A 9504-nucleotide genomic window follows, 5' to 3' on the forward strand; every position below is an offset into this window, starting at 1 on the left:
TAGAAAGATGGGTAGGTAATGTCAACGACATTACCAAAATGAAGTAACATACATTTTAAGTTGTTAATACGAATGCAGCAATTTTTACTAATTTCTGAAAGGTTTTATTAAAAAAAGTTAACTCGGTATTTCTAATGGAAATAGCGAAATAACGGTACAAGTATATACGATTCACTACTGTTGCCAAATGAATTGTTTCACTCTCATTAAATGCTATTTTCAGCGTTACCATATGAGGATAAATATGTTGGAATATTTTAGGTTTCGATGTACGTGTACCGATATTTCGGTATTTCCATTAGAAATAACGAAATGGCTGGTTTTAATATACCTAATCTATCAGAGTATAGTTAAAATTGTAGCATTCGCATTAACAGCCTAAAGTGTATTCTACTTCACTCCGATTATGTCTCTGACATTACCCACCCATCTTTTTTCTTATTTGCTGCAAATTTGTTATACATTTCTAGAGTGATCTGCCCCTAGACTCATTACACAGATGGAGCTACTGTTCCGAGTTTAAATTATTTGCCAAAAATTTTCACTGAAATCGTTCTAGTTGTCATGTCAGTTTGTCGGTGAGAGGTCTATTAGCCTGTGCACGCTGACGAAGTCGACTAGCAAGTCGGCATAAATTGACTTTTACTGTGAGCCGTGTTAGGAAACATTGTTTCAAAGTTTAATGGCAGTGTTGGTGAACACAGCTCACAGTAAAAGTCATTATTTATGTCGACTTCGCCTGCGTGCACAGCCTAATTATTAAAAAACGCTTGTAAGGACATGGCTAGGTTCGTGGAGATGAACGAGTCTACGTCATTGTAGATTGTGGCGAAGTCTGATGTGGTAATGGATAAGCTCAATGCTGCAACTCCATCTACGATTTGTGCAGGTGTTCGTGCTATACTATGCGTTTTTCTAGCGCCACAAACTTTGCACACACAGTATTAAGGTGTTACATACCTTTTTGTAAGCAAAATGTCAAGAAGGTTTGAATTTACGTAAAGGCATAAAGCAATGATTTCATTACATCAAACTTATGGTATGTTGGTAGTAAATTTTTCAGTGTAATAAATAAGCATAAGTTTATAAAAATGTCTTGATAATTGGCGGAGTTATGCATTTTTCGCCGAAACCCTTTTTTATTTGAGAGGTTTGCGGTGATCACGATTGAAGATCAATAGATCAACTAAAATCCTAAAACTCAAAAAATTTCTTTAGTATATGAGTATTCCTCGTACCTTAACGATTAGTTGTATAAATAATAATTTCCCTGCTTTAAGCTCTAAAAATTGAATTAAAAAATTCTGATCCACAAAACAAAAATTTATGCATGAAAAAGGAATCGTTAAGGTGCAAGAAAAAATAATTACAATCAATTGAACAAAAAAAATTTGAAAAATCGGTTGAGTGGTTTTCGGCAATCGTGATCACGGAAAAACCATTTTTGGAAAAACGACATTTCGAGATGATCGAGTTTAAGTTTCAATCTCTTTCTTCGACCTGTATAAAGTTTTGGTAAAATGCTCTCAAGAAGTTGGAAATTTCGATTTTTTGAGAAATGAAATGTAGTGTATTTTGAACGTAATACGTTCAGTGTATTTTGTATTGTGTATATTGTTAGCTTAAGTAATATTATTTTAGAGTGTATTCTTTTCCGTTCCGTTTGATCCGTTCCGGTTGTTCTGTATTCAACGTACATAGAAAACCGCCACACCTATATGGACTTTTCAACTTCCTGATCATTCTTCCTGTCATCATCTACAAAGATAGCACGTAATTAAAGTTTTATTAAAACCGCTTGTGTAGTTTCTTCCGGAAGATCCCTTACATTATCAGAAGTGGGATCCGAGGGCCCGAGAGCTTGCAATAATGAACCGTATGACCAAGGAAGATTTGGAGGAGTGGCTGCAAGAAAACCACATAAGCGGACCCTACACGAGCAGAAATATTGACAATAAATCATTTATTGATCAATATATTGATGGTGTAAGGTCATCTTAAAAATATTGATTCTGTAAAATTTAAATGGGATTGATGGACTGAAGCAGTCTTGTCAATATATTCATTGACAATATTTCTGTCTCGTGTAGTGTCCGCTATAGACTTCCCGCAGTCGGCGACGGTACGGCACTTGCGATCGCTGTACGAAAGTAACAGAGGGGCGCTGGGCGGAGCGACATGGACCCAGCACCATTCGACGAACAAGAGGAACAGTGGGATGCAGAGTTACGGATGTTGCAGAAACGCAAATTGATTGCAGATTTGCGTAAAGAAAAGCGAGAGACAGGGAAAACCTCCAGCAATTCAAGACGTTTTAAGCTCTATTACGCGATTTTGGGGATGTGATTAATGCGACCCAAATAGGTGGCTCGGTGATTTTGAGTCTGTATGCGACTCGTTGGGTGGTGACGAAAATTTTAAATTTAAGTGCGTTAGACGATTAATGAAACCAGGAACAGAAGCGGAATGGTTCCTTCGAGTTGATAAATCTGCAGACTACTACGAATTTCGATCCAGTTTTTTGGATAGTTTTGGTCACACTTACAGTGTTGCCGAAAAAATTGACATATTACGGAAAAGTACTCCAAAATGTCCATCGCTGCATACATATTAAAGATGCAAGAGATCGCCTCCAGAGTGGATATCGAGGAAGATCAAATTGTGCAACTCATCATCGATGGGTTTCAAGACAGCTCGGCAAATGTAGCTGTGCTATATCCGGCAAAGGACTTGGTAACTCTGAGGCGTCTTTCGCGCCGGTGCGCACAATTGCGGAAAATGTATCCTACTCAGTTGCTGCCAGTACGACAGAAGGCGACGCCGATGACAACAAAAGAAACTTTGCCTCGATGCTACAATTGTTCCGGAATTGGCCACTTGTCCGCAGCGTGTAAAGAACCACGCCGAGCAAAGGGAGGGGCAGATCACTTGTGATGCATTTTTAAAAATCAGCGAAATTAAATGTATTTCTTTCCATCAAAATAGAAATTCGTAATGCATTTTGCGTTGCGTGTAAGACGTCAAAATCCTACAAAAACAGCCCTACATTCAACAAAACATCGAACAAAGTGGACCAGCGTAGGACGATTGTTAAGTAATCTTTTCTGCGAGGGAGTGCAAAGTTGATGCAAAAATGGAAATTAAATGTATTTTTTCTAAGTTGATGCAAATTTGTTATACATTCCTAGAGTGATCTGCCCCTAGGGCTCGACTCAACATCAACTCAAGGAGTGTCCGAAGCAAACCCCACGTAACAGCGACCAGGTGGCTTTGACGGAGGATACAAAAGTATAGGCAACCACCCCTTATGTACTTACGGAATAATCGAAGCATCAGTGACATTCCGAAACCGTAAAATTTGTTTAAGGTTACATATAGTACAAGATAATTACATATGTGTCCCTTTAATTTTAGGAAGGGACTTTTTGACTGAATTTGGTATTGCTCTGTATGACACGAATTTCTTTTGTTTAATCGATAATAAAGTTAACAATGAATTAACAAATCGTTTGGTCTCACACCAAATAAAAAAATCAGGTGATGTACCTTCAGAACCGATCAGAATACGTCATCAATATGGCCACCCACATCTTCCGAGTGTTGTGTCTTCCGTTAAGTGCAGTTCGCTTCCAGCTTTCGATTCCGTGATTCCGAATGTCTCGAAGCAGCTTCTTCCAAGTGTTTCGTCTTCCGTGAAGTTTGGTCTACCTTCAGTGCCCGATACCGTGATTCCGAAAGTCTCAAAGCATCCTCTTTCGAATTTACGTCTTCCGTTAAGTATAGCCCCACTCGCCTCTCGATTATCGAGTCTACTGATTTCACTTTGGTAAACGACGTTCAGATTGATAATAGTACTTTCGTATTATGCAATATTAATTCCCATAAGGGAAAATTGGATTAAACCACTTTGCGCGTTAAGGGCACAAAACCTAACTTAAATTAAGTTTTATTTTTTGTGTTTCGAATTCATCTCGTCAGTAACTAGCACCATCTGGGTGTCTAGTTAGACGATGTATCTAAACTAGTACCCAAATTAGCACTAGTTAGACACAAAAAAATTCCAAACAGTTCACACGACACATGTGAACGTTCAAAGCAACTGACTTGTCCCGAGTGATGTCCCGGGAAACAAGCACAAAGGCTCAGGTTTGCTGACGAGAATGCGAAAACGAACTGTTGTCTTTTGGCTCGGGAGCCAAACGCCTTGCATTATGCAATATTAATTCCCATAAGGGAAAATTGGATTAAACCACTTTGCATTTTGTTCAACAGTGATTGAGTGAAATCCGTCAAATCTACAGTTAATATTAATCGGCTGTGTTATTTCCACAGGTTCACTGACCAGCTCAATACTTTGATTGATCAGTTGGACACTGTTAACGAAATAACTGTTCAATTTTTCAGCTATTCTTTGTTCAGATTGTTCTTCTACCCCGTTAAATGTTATGGACTGCGAGGAACTACGTTTAGGTTTGATTAAATTCTTTAGGATTTTCCATAACTCTTTGCTGTTGTTTTGATGTTGATCGATCTTCCTTTGAATATATTCACATTTGGTCTTCTTCAAGGCCCGTGAATAAATATTTCGCGCGTGCGTGTACCCATTCCGAAGACGTTCACTATTAGTTCTGCCAAATTTCTTGTACTTTTTATCCCTTTTACGTTTAAGGCGCAAAAGATCTAAGGAGTACCAGCTGTTCGAGTTATTTGAATTAACAAACTTTTGAGAAACTAAACTATTTGTACACTCTTTTAACACGTTAGTTAGAACAGCTGCCTTGTTATCCAAATTTCCATTCAATTCCGTAAAATCCATGTTTCTCGAAACCAGTTGAGACATAGCTTGTTTCGAATATATTTTCCAGCACTTGATTTTAACTTTATCCTCTTCACGGTTAGGTTCATTCTCCAGTAAAATTGAAATTGTCTCATGGTCTGAAATTTTACAATCGGCCTCTACATACGAATGAGCCCCGTCAAAATTGGAATACACGTGATCTATCAATGTTCTACTGTGTCTGGAAATTCTTGTAAACTCACTAACCTTTTGCTTGAAATTGAAAAACTCTGCCAACTGCTTCAACTGATTCGAATACTGATCGTTGAGCCAATCAATATTGAAATCGCCCGAAATTACATTAAGTTTACTTAAGTCAACGAAATTCTCCCACCAGTTTTCTAAAATTTCTAAAAACCGTCGATCGCTTGAACTAGGAGAATTGTATACTACTGCAAAATTTCCCATCTGCATGCCTCTTTCAACTGATATACCCAAGAACCAACTATTATCAACTGCTTCGTTTAACCGAACGTTGAATTTAATCGATTCTTTGGCGTAAATAGCAACTCCACCGGTATGTCTGGAATGAGATAGGCAAAAAGCAACTTTATAACCCGGAATGCTATACTGATCAAATGCATCAGCATTAACTATATGTGTTTCTGATATTAAAACCAACAATGGACGTTTGTTTTTCTACAAGATGTCGCATTGCGACAAAGTTTGTAGATAACCCAGCTATATTTAAATACAATGTTTCAGACAACCTCTCGTTTGTTAGTTGCTATTCACGTGACAAAACGTTACTTTTTTCAATTCTAGCAGTCTCCGATATACTGAACACTGCTTACTAAATGCCGCATGATAGAGGTTTTAACCTTAAGGTCATTCGCCTCTTCGGGTAACCTTAAGGTCATTCGCCTCTTCGGGTTAGAAAAATCTCTTAGGAAAAATTTCTAACCCTATGTGCGGGGTCGGGACTCGAACCCAGGTGCGCTGCGTACAAGGCAATCGATTTACCAATACGCTACCGATTCAGAAACACCTAACTTAAATATTGGTAATAATTTAATATCTCCCCAATAAAAGTAGACTTTTGGAAATTGGTAAAATTAAAAAGTTCACGAAGAACGGGAAAATTACCATTCGTGAGGAAGATATCTCAGCCACAGCCGTCAATAGAGGGCGCCTTAGTGGCTCAATCACACACGAAAAGTCATAAATAGAAGCGACGCATGTCCGTTTAAATCAGTAGTTGCTCTTATCCCATACGAGCAACATCGTCTCCGGGCGATGCAATAAGCGCTATCGATTTTCGGCAACGTTGGCATTTGCACACACTCGCACCTAAGCGACTAAACCATATACGGTTAGTTTATAAATAGAGGTGACGTGTACACGTTTGAATCAGTTTTTGTTCTTATGTCGAATGGGTAAGATCATGGCTGCAGCGTCTGGGCACTACAATAAGCGGCAGGCCCGACGAGAGGGGGGGTCAGGGGGGGGGCAACTACCCTGGGGCCCGGGTCTGTTTTGGGGGCCCGCATTTTCAACTGAATTAAATTTATTTTAATTTAATTGATGAAGTTTATTGTTTCTGTCGACACTGCAAATATATTACAATCAACTACTTCAACTTTAGCGGCATTAATTGGGTTCGCAATAATACATCATTTCTGTACCCAGACTCATCACACTCATCAACTAACACGTGTATCACTCAGCTACTCGACGGTTACAGCACCGCGGGGCTAGTTCAACTATGTGACGTCACTAATGACAACAACTGTATTTTGGATCTTTGCTTTGGAAGCCAGGAGCTCTCCGATCACTTTGCCGTTTGTCGTGCTCCAGCTCCTCTCGTTAAACTATGCCAACACCACCCTGCTCTTCATTGTTTTCTCCGAAAATGTGTACCTTGTACATTCGAAGATACCACTGAGAAACTGACATATGCCTATCGCAAGACAGATTTTCGAGGAATGCACCTTTTCTTGTCTCGTATCAATTGGAATGAAATCTTGCCACAATCTGATGCAAACGCAGCACAGTGGCTGGAGGCTGGCCAAAACCTCAAAAATTTATTTTTGAAATATTGATATTTTATATTTTTCCTGTATTTCTCATGTATTGAATGATGTATATTCAAAATTTTACGATCAGTGGATAAGAACACGATTTTTAACATGAGTTTAAACGTAGCAAAGTCCGGACTTTTTAATGATTTTCGTTTCCGAAACCACCATTGCTCTGTTCACTTCAAATGCATGTTGCTCTTTTGATTTTGGTCCGATTTTAGCACAACTAGTTTCATTGTGTAGACGAACGAAAGAGCGTGGTTAGTGAATAACATACATTTGGTAAATTTAATTGGAACTATGACTTTTTAGTTTAAATATGTTTGAGGGGGTCAGATCAAAAATACTTTTTTCACTAATGTATTCTGTACAAATTTCGGAATCATTTCGGAACGGTCACATAGTATACATTCTATGGGAAATAACCTCTACTTTTCGAATATCATGGTTTCGTTCTGCGCCTAGGTGCGCAAATTTTTTTAAGGAGATTTTGAAGCTTTGTTGCTGATATGGAGGCGCATGGTGTTTTGTGTAAAATAGTTAGACAATCTACAGTAAACCAACACGTTATACAATGGATTTAAAGTAGTGTTCTTCATTTTTTATGTTATTGCTGACATTGGTGAACAGTAACGGAAAATCTATTATGAAAACGGGATCATAGTTATAAGAAAGGTTCAATGACACTGTATGGAAAAATGCATTTAATATTTTACGACTTTTGACATCAAAAATGAGCTCAGCTCCTCAAAATTAGCTTAAATTGTGATTTTCAGCCAAATTAGGTAACATTTGAGGTTTTGTACGACTTTTGTTTGAAGACCCGCCACTGTGCGCAGTGGCTGAAATTGTTTCGAACGTACTGATTTATGCTATCGACCAGTTTACTCCTAAAAAACTCAATCATGGCTGTGAATATCCTCCATGGTCGAATCGTACACTAAAAAAGTTTAAATCGGCCAAAAGGTCAGCTCTAAAAAAGTTTTCGAAATACCGAACCGATATGCTAAAGAATCAGAATCTTCTTAAATCATTGTTACAAGAGACTTAATAAGTCTCTCTTCTATTCCTACCTTCATCGTATTCAGAGCCACCTTCGTAACAATCCAAAAAAGTTTTGGAATTACGTTAATGAACAGAGGCGTGAGTCAGGTTTACCCACTTCTATGTCGCTGGGTGATTTAGAAGCGACTTCATTGCCGGACATCTGTGAGTTATTTCGCGAACAATTCAGCAGTGTTTTTACCAATGATACTCTTAATAATCAACAAGTCTCCGCAGCAGCCGACAACATTCCCCGTAGGACTAGTATTGGACCTCATTTCACGATATCTTCCGATATTGTACAAAAAGCTTGCACAAAATTCAAGTGTTCTAACACTCCTGGACCTGACGGAATCCCATCATCTATCATTAAAAAATGCTCGTCGTCGCTTTGCCTACCTCTGTCCGTCGTTTTCAATATATCGTTAAGTTCCGGAGTGTTTCCTACCATCTGGAAATCATCTTACGTTTTTCCGGTTTATAAAAAAGGATCCAAAAGCGAAGTTCCCAATTACCGAGGAATCGCATCTTTATGTGCACTATCGAAATTATTGGAGCTCATCGTTCTCGAGTTTTTGACACATTGTTGTTCTAGATACATCTCAGAAACTCAACACGGTTTCATTCCCAGGCGATCTACTTGCACTAATTTAGTTGCCTACACCTCATTTATCGCTCGCTCGCTACAGGATCGATTGCAGGCTGATGCAATATACACCGATCTGTCGGCCGCCTTCAATAAAATCAACCAATGGCTTCGATCTTACTTGTGAGGCCGTAAAATGTCTGTTAAAATCGGGAATCATTTATCCTCATCCTTCGACGTAACGTCCGGCGTACCTCAAGGCAGCCATATCGGTCCTTATATTTTCCTTCTATACATAAACGATCTGGATTCATTGATTAAGTGCTTCAAGGTGTCTTATGCCGATGATTATAAGTTATTCCATATAGTTAAAAGTTACTCTGATGCTTTGTTTTTGCAATCTCAGTTAGACATTTTCGCTAATTAGTGCATGACTAACAGGATGGTTTTGAATGCCTCGAAGTGTTCTGTGATTACGTTTGCACGAAAACGCTCCATCGTAGCATTCGACTACACTATCTTGCAAAACAAATTAAAAAGAGAAACTACAGTGAAAGATTTAGTGGTTCTTGTGGATTCAAAGCTTACATTTAAGGATCACATTGCTTTTATCTCGTCTAATGCTTCGCGTAATCTAGGAGTTATTTTTAGGGTTACTAAGCATTTCACTAACGTACAGTGCTTAAAAACGTCGTACTGCTCGCTCGTTCGTTCCACACTGGAATACGCCGCCGTTGTTTGGGCTCCTTTCTACAAGAACAGCATTCAACGCATCGAGAGTATTGAGCGTAAATTTGTGCGTTTTGCGCTGCGCCACCTGCCTTGGAGCAATCCCTACAATCTGCCCAGATACGAAGATCGTTGCAACCTCATTGTCTTGAAACACTGTCTTTGCGCCGCAATGTGACCAAAGCGTCTTTTGTCTCTGATCTGTTATTGTCTCGCATTGACTGCCTTGATTTACTCCGTCTTCTCAACATTGATATTCACCTCCGAAACCTTCGTTCCTACTCTTT

This window comes from Topomyia yanbarensis, chromosome 1 (assembly GCF_030247195.1).
Source record: "Topomyia yanbarensis strain Yona2022 chromosome 1, ASM3024719v1, whole genome shotgun sequence".
NCBI lineage: Eukaryota > Metazoa > Arthropoda > Insecta > Diptera > Culicidae > Topomyia > Topomyia yanbarensis.